General features: G+C 36.4%; 1 protein-coding gene across 2 annotated transcripts in view; it reads right to left on the bottom strand.

Annotated features, from left to right (window-relative positions):
• ATG10 (autophagy related 10) overlaps positions 1-12,141 on the bottom strand; it is a 192,833-nt gene that overhangs the window by 130,684 nt on the left and 50,008 nt on the right. The window lies entirely within an intron of this gene.

The raw sequence follows: 12,141 nt of genomic DNA, 5'->3' as shown, positions 1-12,141 counted from the left end.
AGCAAAAACCTATGGTAAGATGGAGGTAATATACCCAGGATTGGACATGAGCAGGGCCAGAATATAAGTAAGCTGCATGAATGTGTGGCCAGAGTACTATGTCATTAATGATACCTGGTCAAATACATGTCTGCATGGGATTGGGGTGTCCCTTATGACTGACACCAGAAAAAAGGCTGAGCTTGGATCAAGCATGGTTGAATTGGTAAGGAGGTGCAAACTGAAATGAGCTGCTGCTGCACACTGACCTGGTAGTGATAAAGCAAAATCCTCCCAGTGGTTCAAACTTCATGCATTGCCCGTGGTCATCCATTTTGCACATAATGAGAAGTGGCCTAAAGTAAGAATATGTAAGACTCCTGGGTAGTGGCATATGGCCTGGCTGTTTCATAGGTGCCTGGAAGTAGAAATGTTGGATGAATGAGGAGAAGGCCTGTGGAAGAGGCATGTGAATGGAGCTATGGGAATGGGCACAAAGTGTGGCTATCTGAATCACATGGCGGTGTCCATCAGGTAACGTACCATCATGGAAGAGACAATAAATGACCACATAGACATGATGATTCCGTCAGTCATATCAGCTAGACTCTGCTTTTGTCCACCTAGTGGGGTCACAGAGGGCACATGCAGAGTAGCCATAGAGATGGAAGCTCTGCCTGGTGGCAAGGGTGAAGGTTCTCTTTGTGGAATTTACAGGGAGGGCTCTTACTTCACAGTGCTGACCTGGCTCCTGCTAGTGCCAAGTGCACAACATGGCAGCACAAGAGACCAACACTAAGCCCCCAATGCAGCACGATCCTGCAAAGGGACCAGCCAGCCACTCACTGGATCGTTGATTTATATTCTACCTGGATGGGCCAGTGATTCAACTTGGCTGGAATTGATACATATTCTGCTACAGATTTGCCCTTTTTGCCCACATTGACCAAAACCATTATCTGAAGGATCTGTATGGATCCTAAAAAGCATTGTCTCCGACCATGGGGCATGCCAGCATGTATATGTCTGTTGTAGACTAATGACTCCTTCCAAAATTATCCATATTGTAATCCTCAGAACTTGGAATATATTATCTTACTAGAGGCCCTGTGCACGAATTCGTGCATGGGTGGGGTCTGGCCCACCCGCCCCACTTGGGGCCAATTAGGCCTGGCTGGCCAGGGGGAGGGGCCATGGGTGGTTGGCCTACTGGCCCTGCCCCCTGGTCGAACTCCCAGTTGAGGGGACAATTTGCATATTAGCCTTTTATTATATAGGATTACATAGGATGTGGCAAAAGAGGCTTTGCAGGTGTAGTTAAGTTGAGGATCTTCAGATGGGGAGAGTATCCTGGATTATCCAGGTGGGACCAATATAATCACAAGAGTTCTTATAAGACGGTGGTTCTCAACCTTGGCTGCACATTAGAATCACCTGGGAATCTTTTTAAAATCCTGATTTCTGGGCCTCATCCTCCGGAAATTCTGTTTCTTTGTTATGGGGTGAGGCCACAACATTAGTAACAAAGAAACAGAATTTCCGGAGGATGAGGCCCAGAAATCAGGATTTTAAAAAGATTCCCAGGTGATTCTAATGTGCAGCCAAGGTTGAGAACCACTGCTTTAGATGGTTAGAGAAGTCATTCAGGATTCTCCTCCCTTTTCCCCACCTAACTTCACTGCAGTCTTATCTCTGCCCAACTTCAAACCCATGACACCATCATTCCCTCTACTTTGGATTAGTGTTTTGTACTTGAATTCCTGGTGTTTAAATCTCAGTTTTCCTTAATGGGTTCTGACTTGGTCTGTCTCTTACTCTCAGTACTCCCTACTAAATTGAATGAAAATCCCAGATTCAGGGACCTAACAACACACCAGCAATCAGTCTAATGCCCTAACACAACCAGCCTACTACCCCCAGAACAGGAGATGTGGACAAACCACGCTAAAAACTCCAACTACTCCTCTGAGCAATCTGAAGTCATAACTTAAGACTCTCACATTCCACCTGAAATTCCTTTCCTTTGGGCAAAAGCACCCTGGTGTCTCCCCACCACTTTCTATACTCGTCATCATATCCCCTACAGCCACACTCAACAACCCAAAATGGAATATATGGTAAAAGGTACTAGACTCCTTCTTGCAGGCTAATCCCAGTACTCTGTGTTACCAAATGAGTATGATGTAGAGAAACATTTTTAGAAGTTGGTTTCCCACCTGAAGAATAACCAGAATGTGCTACAGCCTCTCATAAGTACTGAGAGTAACTGTAGAAATTAAGATTGAGTGACAGGTTCATAAGGCAGTCAAATATGCAGATAGAATCCTTCCAAAGCCCTGGAGTTTCTTGTTGCCAAATTCCATGTTTTTAAGTCATTCTGACTTAAAATACCAGCTGTCAAACTGGAAAGCTAGGGCACTTCAACTTTATTTGAGGTAACTGCCATATATCCTCTGATTAGCTTTAAAGTCATTATTATTAACTTGGTTTTTCATTTTCAGCCCCACTCCTGCCTCTGGATTCACCTTGGTTTGCCTGGGTTGACTTTCAACACTTCCCAAGTACTCTGATTTAGGGAAGATGTTGGAACTACTGCCAAAGAATAGTAGTGAAAATAACCTGTTAGAAAGGGATAATAAAAAGAATTCATTGTCACCAGTATTACAGAGGCCAAAAAAGAGAGAATTTAAAGAAGAAAGGGCTTAGTCAAATGTTGCAATGTGGTCAAGAAGGATGAAGACACTAAATGTGGTGATTATAAGGTAACTGGTAACTTAGATGGGAGCAATGTTCATAGCTTGATTTTGGTAAAAGTCAAAAGAAAGAGTTGAAGTTGGAATGAGTGACAAAAGAGTGAAGGTTACTTATTCAAGAAATCAGGTAGAGAAGGAAAGAAGAGAGATAGAATTATAGAAGAGAATTGAGAAGTGTTGATATAGGTTGGCATGAATGAACGAATAGGGCCAAGAGCAAGGCATGGAACCACCGTGTTGTGGGCATTACCAAGAAAGCTAAAGTCAAGGCTAAGTAACAAGGCGAAAGGAACTTGTGTCATTGAGGGTCTTGAGACAAAAAGAATGTACAGAGCATGTTCAGACAGGGGTTTAAAATAGTTGAAAATAAGGAGGTATAGACAGAGAGAAAGATTTCAGAGTTTGAGATCATCATTGTGATTTTTCTCTTTTGTTTCACATCTAACAAACCTAAGGGTGACTAAGGTTAGGCTATTTCACAAATAATTATTGAAAAGGGAGCATTTAATAATATCACTTCAAATTAGTCAACAATCATTTTAACAATCTCATCCAAACTGTCTTGTCACTTTCAGATTACAACTACTTTTCTTTTTCTTTTTTTACAATTACTTTTCTTTTCCTTCAAAATAAGGTAGGGTCAAGCAAGCAGAGCATAGCGACCAGTTTAATAGACCAGGCTGCTGTGCTTTCTGGCAGACTGGTCAAAGATGGCATTCTTTCAAGCTCCCGTCCAGATGTTCTTTATGTAAGTAATGCTGCCAGCTTGATAGCCTTTCCCCTCTTTTCAATCCCTTCTAAACAATAGCTGAGACAAACCTGTAATTTCTATCCTAAGGCTCCTTTGAGGTTAGCTAGAACTAGATATAACTTCTCTCAATGCATATACATTAAATCTCCCACAAATACATGAGACTAACAGTTTGCTAAGAATGAAGAACGCCTCTAAAACAGCAAATTTGCAAGGACCATATGGAAGAACATTATTGACGTTGCCATTATTTTGATTTCTGCAATCAAAAACAACACTTTGATGCCTCCTTCATAGAGTTTTTCCCTTTAGCTTTTCACTTTGAAAACCTTTAACAGTTTAAAACTTGGTTATTTTCGTTTACTTAAAGATAAAATTATTATTCACGCTTAGGCACATAAATTAGAAATAAACTTTAACAAATACTCCTAGCCACTTCATTTACTGAATACCATTTAATAAATGGATAATAAATTGATAACGATAAAATATTTATTCTAACTGCTGACTTTTAGTTAAGGTATATTGGGGAGAAGGGAAATTCTAGGTATTTTCAATCCTTCTGACCCAAGATACAGGCTATATTAGTTTCTGGCATTTATATGCCAGGCACCGAGAAATGCTAAGGACACAGTGGTGATCAGAGTGATCTAATCAGGTCAGTGCTTGGCGTCCAGTGGTTGGTTCTGAATCACTACTCCTGTTAAAAAATGTTTTGTTCTCTCCCTGGAAATAACTCATCTGCATTTTAAAGACAGGCTATATTTTAGGTATTATTGGAGGAAATATGGGGTGCTATATGGGTCCTATTATGTAAGCAGCAATCTACATGTATGGAATTGTGGTAAAATAGTATTCTATCTGATAGTTTTTATCTGACAGCTTAAAAAATCCTGACAAGGAGCAAATTTCACTCAAGCAAAAGCAACAACAACAAATCAACAATCTTTTAAACATCTGAAGATTGCAGTTTACCACAAGATTCCACATTTCCATTTTAACATTCAATTTTTTTCACAATATATGACAAAGACTGTTTTTGAGCCCTGCATAGAAAATTATGCTAATGGACATTTCTTTCACTCCAGAAAATATTTTTTAAATGAACCTTTTCAATTTAACTAAGGAAGAAAAAGAATGTTAGCTATAATTAATGAAATAATTTGAAAACCCAAATATTTTAAATTCTATCTAATCTTTTGTTAGATCAAATCTCATTGCAATGTATTCCAAGCAATGTATCCCTTCCAACATTATGGAGTTTCCACTGACTTAAAAAAAAAACAACCAAACACAAAACTCAAAGAGTGAAAGAAGTATTAAATAGTGGCTCAGTTTCACTTATTTTAGATTTGATTATAAAATCAAGCAGGCTCAGCAGTTCTCCATGAAAAAAGATCACATAAAGTTTAAAACCCCCAATCAATTCATTAAATGTTTTTTAAGAGCTATATCCTGGAAAGCATCTTAAACTCATTAAAAAATGGGAGGAATATATAATCAGAACACTTTCAATAGTGCGCTGTCCTTCCTCAGAAACAATTGGTTCCTGTTAGACCTTTACAACTAGACATAAGCATTCTGGATTGGAAGCCAGATTGTCATACAGAAATATCAGCTCAGTGTTCTCTCAAGTCCATATCTGCTTCTAGAAGTGATCTTACTTTTGATTTTAAAAAACACATCAATATTAGAACTACACATAAAGGAAACCTTCTGCTATAACTCACTGCTGAATTAAAATATAATGGCTATGGCAGGTGCCTTTACAAATGGTTTTGTACTAGCTTGATAAATAGAAAGAGAATTCATTACCTATCTGGATTGATTCAACTCAATTTCTCTCTCTCTCTCTCTCTCAAAAAAAAAAAAAGATACTCTCTTTGCTCTGCCAAGGAGACTAGTGCACAGAGAATTTTCAAAGGTAGAAGTAACCTTAAAAGGCCATTTAGATTATAGGTTCTCAATAAACCTAATACAATATCTGAATTTTGCAAAGTGATATTACTCAGGTACCCAGGTCCTAGAGAAGAAAAAAGTTTCAGTGTGACATGCCCCTGCCTCTATATAAGACTTCTTGGCTTCACAGCAGAACACTACGCTACTAAAGACTCCTAAGATTTTATTAGGCAGTTCAAACCATTTTAGTGCCACATTTCTATATGTGGTTTCTATGTGTTCTAAGAATAAGTAAACAAATACTTGTCATATAATAAAGCAATATAGTTTGCATAGTACTATATTACTAGTGCAGTAATTCACAATCTTATTGGAACTGCAAATCCTAATCAGACCTGAATAGTTTTTTTAATATCTTATACTCTCCCCGCTCACACACCTCACACTCTATGGCATATATTTATACTCTAAATTAAATAAAATTAAATGTTACTTTGTCTTTGAACTTTCCATAATACCTCAAGAAAAACACAAGAGTGGAATTAGGGTATGCTGTATTAATAATTATTTTCTTTAAAAATCCATTTATCAGCATAAGATTCATTTATCAATCAATAGATAGTAGTGATGACTATAAATGCTTCTGTTTGTTTCTACACACATAAAATATAACAGACTTTCTTGTATTTTAACATTGTTTTAATAATTGCATTTTCAAATACTAAGGGTAATCATGCTTATTACTCATCATTTACATTTATCAACATGCCCATGCTTCTAAAAATAGCAGTTGCTTTACAAATAAATTGTTAACACTGAGAACTGTGGCTTGTCGTTTAGTCCATTACTAAAAAAACCCCACTATTCTGACATATGAGTCTATTTTGGACATACAAAATAGAACTCATCCTAGAAGCCACTTAATAAAATCCTTAGGGCAAATGAGTGTATTTGAAGACCTGGTTACCTCAGAAGATCATCATTCTCTGAATATGTTCTTTTGGCAATTGAGATCATCTCCTGTTACAGTTTCTCAGCTTTCTGCTTCGGGGAATTTATGATAGGTTGAGGGCTCTCTATAATATTCTACCTGCCCTGACCAAGGAAGGTCCCAGTGAGTGGCCTGCAAGGCCCTAGGACAAAAATCCTTTTTTTCCCAGTAGGTTATTACAACAGTATCATTACCATTGCTATTTTTATGACTCTATCATTTTCATAGTTTTTTTTTTTAAAAAAAACATAATCTGAAGGTGAAACCTGAGGCTCTAAAGTAATGAAGATAGTACGATGAATAAGTAGTATATGCTCAATACCCATCTCTGACATCTGTTTAAAAAAAATAGAACTTCAGTAATCTAACTTCAGACAGAAGAATCTGAACTTCAATAGTATAAAAAAAAGCATTGACCAGTTTAAAATAAATATGTATGGGTATCCAAGAAGACAAAAGCTGAGCCATCACTATCCTATGAAAATAATTCAGAATTTCATAAATGAAGAAGTTAGAGATGAAAAGAAAAAGCAGAGCAACATCAGACAGAAAAATAATTCTACAGACTATTGGGTGTTTTCCTCTTCTAAGCATTTATTAATAATTTCTACTACTGATTATTAACAATCAATCCCATGTTGAATATTCATCTCACTGTTTCCTTTTATTGAGTGGTTTAATGCTGAACATAATAAAAACTTACACCTTGTTTCTCTACTCTACTCATTGTAGTCCTCATTAGCCAGTGAGTTAATTTAGAATCTTACAAAATATTTTTAAAGTTTCCAGTTACTTTGCAATAATATACACATACAAGTTTTAAATGACTAATTTTCATCAAAAATCGCCTACTTGGCATAGAAAGCTTGTGTTCCCACTTCCATTCTCAAATTATTATTTTATTTATATAAATAAGGCTGTAGAAAGGATAAGCAGCTCATATCTGTTAAAGCAAACCAATTGTTAAATAATTTGACAAAGTGGCACATTAGCACCAATATCAATTTAAGTAAATAAGAGTTCCATATAATAAGAAATCCCAAGGATCAGTGTTGATTATGTTGTCTCCTGTTGAAAATACTCATTTATATTTAGAAGATTTTAAATTGAGGCTATAAATTTCTTTTGATTACTGGTAAAGATTTTGTTCAAAAGTTGCTATAATCCTGCTTGTCACTTCACAAACTCACAAATATCACAAGTAAATCATATTAACTGCACTCAATAAATGCCTCCTCTAATATGATTAGCCTATAAGAACTCCTGTTGTCCAAAACCAGAACTAAAAGACACCCCATTATATTTAGGAAATTTCTAAATATTAACTCAGTCTTTGAACTATCATTTTAAACTATATTTTAAAAATATTATGATTTTCACAAATTATTTCACTTATATATTCCATTATATTTCACTCTGATTTTTTAAATTCTACGATTATCTATATAATATTGTAGATAATCTCACAGGTATAAACATCATGAGTCCAACTGTCTTTCTGCACTCAAGACTGCTGGGTCTAGTTAGAACAAAGAAGTAAATCGATTGCCCACATCATAAAAAAAAAAAACTTTAAAAAATTGAAACAACTATCAGCAGAGGCATTCCTTTGAATATTTTTAAGTAGGGAACGTGGTGTACGGATATTGAACAGTTATAGAACTATCAGGCTTTAAATTCTAAAGAGAATTCAGAGGTCCTCTAGCTCAGTCTTCTATACAATGCAGGACTTCTTTTTATAATATTAGAAGCTTGGTTATAAGCTGATGGCCTGAGGACCATTTACAGCATGTAAATATAGTCTATTTGGCCTGTACATAAATATGTTTTTAATTAAGCCAACACACAAAAATCCAGATGACTGCATTTTCTTGAAAATCCACCTGGAGCTGCATGCCTAGTGCCCTTTGGATGTCATGCCCTCTCTACTTCTCCACAGCTCCCACCACTTCCCACGGACCCACTGCACTCACTCATCACCTGCCTCATGCTCTCAGCATCTGAACATTTCAGTTGGTGAACACTGTTCTGGAAAAAGCATTATGTACATTGCCACAAAAATGGAGGGAACCCATAACTTTACAAGTAGACCTATTTCATTGCAGGCAAGTCTAAACATTAGAGAGATTTGCCTAGAATGATTTCCAGACACAAACTAGTTCTATCCTCAGAAACAAATCAAGTCCTTCCAGAGGAAACCCTTCTAGATATATCTGCAGAAAACTAAACTTCCTAAGTTTCTAGTTCTATTTTAACATCCCCAGAGCCCTCAAATATTCCTCACTATGTTTTCAAGCCCACTGTGGCCCTTGGCATGCTCTCTGTATGGATGAACTCTACTTATAATGTATTTTAAAGCTGTTATTTATGTGTTCATTTATTATATATTCTAGTTATCAGTGTTCTTCACATGTAATATGCAATATTTAGTTGATCTAGATCAGTGGTTCTCAAACTTTTTGTTCTCAGGACCCCTCTACACTTTTAAAATTCATGGAGTATTCCAGTGAGCTTTTGTTTAAGACAGTGGCATCTATTGATATTCACTGTACTAGAAATTAAAATTGAAATTTTAAAAAATATTTTTAATTCATTTAAAAATGTGTCAATATAACATATTTCTATGAAAAATAAATATATTTTCCAAAACAAGATAAATTAGTATGAAAAGTATTTTACATTTTTGCAAATCTTTTTACTGTCTGGTTTAATGGAAGACAGCTGGGTTCTTGTAACGATTTCTGCATTCACTCTATTGCAATATCACAGGTAGGTAGCCTAGAAAACTGACCTTGTGAGTCCCCGAAAGTATCTCTGGTACACCTCACCAGGGGCCCTCAGACCATATTTGGGATACATTTATGCTTTAATTAGTGTAGCTTGGATTCTAGTTAATTTTCCTAGCATCCATGGTATTCTTTTCACTTATCTTGAACTTGTAGTCAACTAAAATCACCAGCTGTTTCTCAAACAAATTGCTGTCAAGCATCCCCCTTTCATCTAAATGCAGACCTTTATATATATTTCTCTATAGATCCAATTTTGTTGGTTTCAGAGAGTAAACACCATTGGTGTCGTGCCCAGGTTCCCTTAAAGATGGTGTACCTATCCCCATTCAGCTGTTGTGATTGTTGACTGATAACACACAGCAGCCCCCTTTCCTGAAGAATTTCTCAGTAAAACTGGAACTGCCTTACTTGGGAAGCTATGTCTCCCACCACTTCAGCCAATGGCTGACTGATAAGTCAATGATTGTCACAGAGTACAAAAGGCTGGCCTCAAGGGCACAAAGTGGGACTAATTCTGGGTGTATTTTGTGCTCTAGAGCTTCCCAGGGGATCAGATTAAAGTTAATCTTTAGCTGAGATGACATTCTTCCTTAGCTTCTATCCCTTGTTCTGCTAAGAGCATATCAACAGAAATCTCCATCACAGGCTCAACCAAAGACATCTTTCTTCCATCAATATTACTGCAATATCAACCCTATCATACATCATATTAACTAACCATCTCAGCTGTGCAGCACCTCATACATGCTTTAGCATTCTATTATAGATTAGTGCAGTGGTTCCCAAATGTGGTCCCTGGGCCAGCAGCATCAGCATCTCTGGAAACATGTTAGAGCTGCAAATTCTCACTCCAGACCTACTGAACAAAGAACTCCATCACAGGGATGTGCTGTAATTAAACTAACCCACTACTGTTGTACATTTCAGTTATTTCCATCTTATCCTGTTATAAATAGTGGTGAAATGAATATTGTTGCAGGTAAATATTTGTGTACATTTCAGATTACTTTGTAAATATTTGCCTGCAATTTACTTTGTTGTAAAAGTTTTGCATAAAAAAAGTGTACTGATAAATGAATAGAGGGATGGATATATAATAAAGCAAGCAGAGCAATATGTTAATGGTAGAGTTTAGGTGATGAGTACATGAATGTTCACTGCAAAATTCTTTCAATTTTCTCATATGTTTAAAATTTGTTGTGAAGTGCTGAAAATAAAAAAAAAGTTGGACAATTTATATTTTATGAAGCTAAATTCCTGGATTTGGAATAGATTGTTCATAGTATGTGCACATCTTTCAACTTTGTGAAGTTAAAACATCAAGCAGAAAGTGTCAGTTCCCTCACACTGTCAACACCACTTTTTAGTGCTTTCCAAATCTCTGCCAACTTGTTAAGCAAAAGCTGGTAATTCATCTTTTAAATCATCATTTCCATGTGTATTTCTTAAGTTAATATATAATGAACCGAAAAGCTTCCTAACATGCTTGGCTTCAGATTTGATGTCAGTTATTCAAACCATGAAGTAGTAATCAAGATTTGAGCACTCACTGGGAGCACTTAATTTATTACCGAGAACAATACCCTCAAGAATAACTTGCAAACCAAATTATATTGGTGAGAGTTACTTCCAGGCCAGCATCCTACACAGGCAGAAGGGGCCAGTGTCAGATTGTCAAATGGATCTGATTTAATAGATGATGAGAAAAAGGTCTTCCTTTCGGGGGGGGGGGCTCTTCAACCATTTTACATGAATACTCAGAATTCTAAGCATTTCTAAGTGATTTCTTTTGTGTTGAAGCACTTAGAGCCCCAAGTTTCTATTTTAGAATTCAAGAATTTTACTTCAGTATAGGCTCTCCTTAATTATGGTGCATCCAAAGGATGGAATGTAATGGGACCATTAAAAGAGAACTATGGAATTCTACATTTACTGACATGGGAAGATGTCTGTAATATACATGTTCATTGCAAAACACAATTATGTATGTATATACATGACAGAAATATGTGGAAGAGTATTTATGAAAATATTAATAGTAATTACCTCCAGTTGAAGGATGCATGGGAGTTTTTTCTCCTCTTTTTACTTTTTCTCTATTATTTATGTTCACACTGAACATATAAACATTGTTATTAATAACAACAAATACAATAAGGCTACTTACATTTTAATAAAAATTACATTGAAAATATCCCAGAAAACCACTAAGCCATTATCACCATATTAAAATTTAATTTAGCAAAATTTTCAAGTCAAGGTTAAAGTCTTCTACAGAATGAGACCCAGATCTAGCATTTTTTAAAGAGCATAGGGGAAAAGAGTTAGAGGCAAACTAGGCAAAGAGGTCTCCAGCCAGGTGTTAAGCAGCAGAGGGATAGATTTGTATTGTCCTGGGGGATTTCACAGAATAAAAATCAATAGGCAATGGAAGGAAGGCATCTGTGGAAACCAAAAGGGTAAAGGCTCACTACAACTCAGAGTAGATTTCAACTTTACCACAATTCCTGCTTTCAATATTGTAGCAATGAAAAAGAAGGAAATCTTACCTTTTGCAACAGCATGGATGGACCTGGGAAAGCATTCTGCTAAGTGAAATAAGCCAGTCAGAGAGAGACAAATACCGTATGATTTCACTTATATATGGAATCTAATGAACAAAATAAACTAACAAACAAAATAGAAACAGACTCATAGACTCAGAGAACAGACTGGCAGCTGTTAGAGAGAAGGAGGTTAGGGGACTTGGTGAAAAATGTGAAAGGATTAAACAAAACAAAACAAAAAAACCCTCATAGACACAGACAACAGTTGGTGATTACCAGGGGGAAAGAGGAGTGGAGGGAGGTAGAAAAGGATATAGAGGGGATAAATGGTGATGGAAGGAGACTTGACTTGGGTTGGTCTCCAATATAATATCCAGATGATGTATTATAGAATTGTACACCTGAAACTTATATAATTTTATTACCCAAGGGC

This window comes from Myotis brandtii, unplaced genomic scaffold (assembly GCF_000412655.1).
Source record: "Myotis brandtii unplaced genomic scaffold, ASM41265v1 scaffold115, whole genome shotgun sequence".
In the NCBI taxonomy this organism is placed as follows: Eukaryota; Metazoa; Chordata; class Mammalia; order Chiroptera; family Vespertilionidae; genus Myotis; species Myotis brandtii.
The sequence above is the reverse complement of the archived record's forward strand: the minus strand, read 5'-3'. Positions and strand labels throughout refer to the sequence as shown.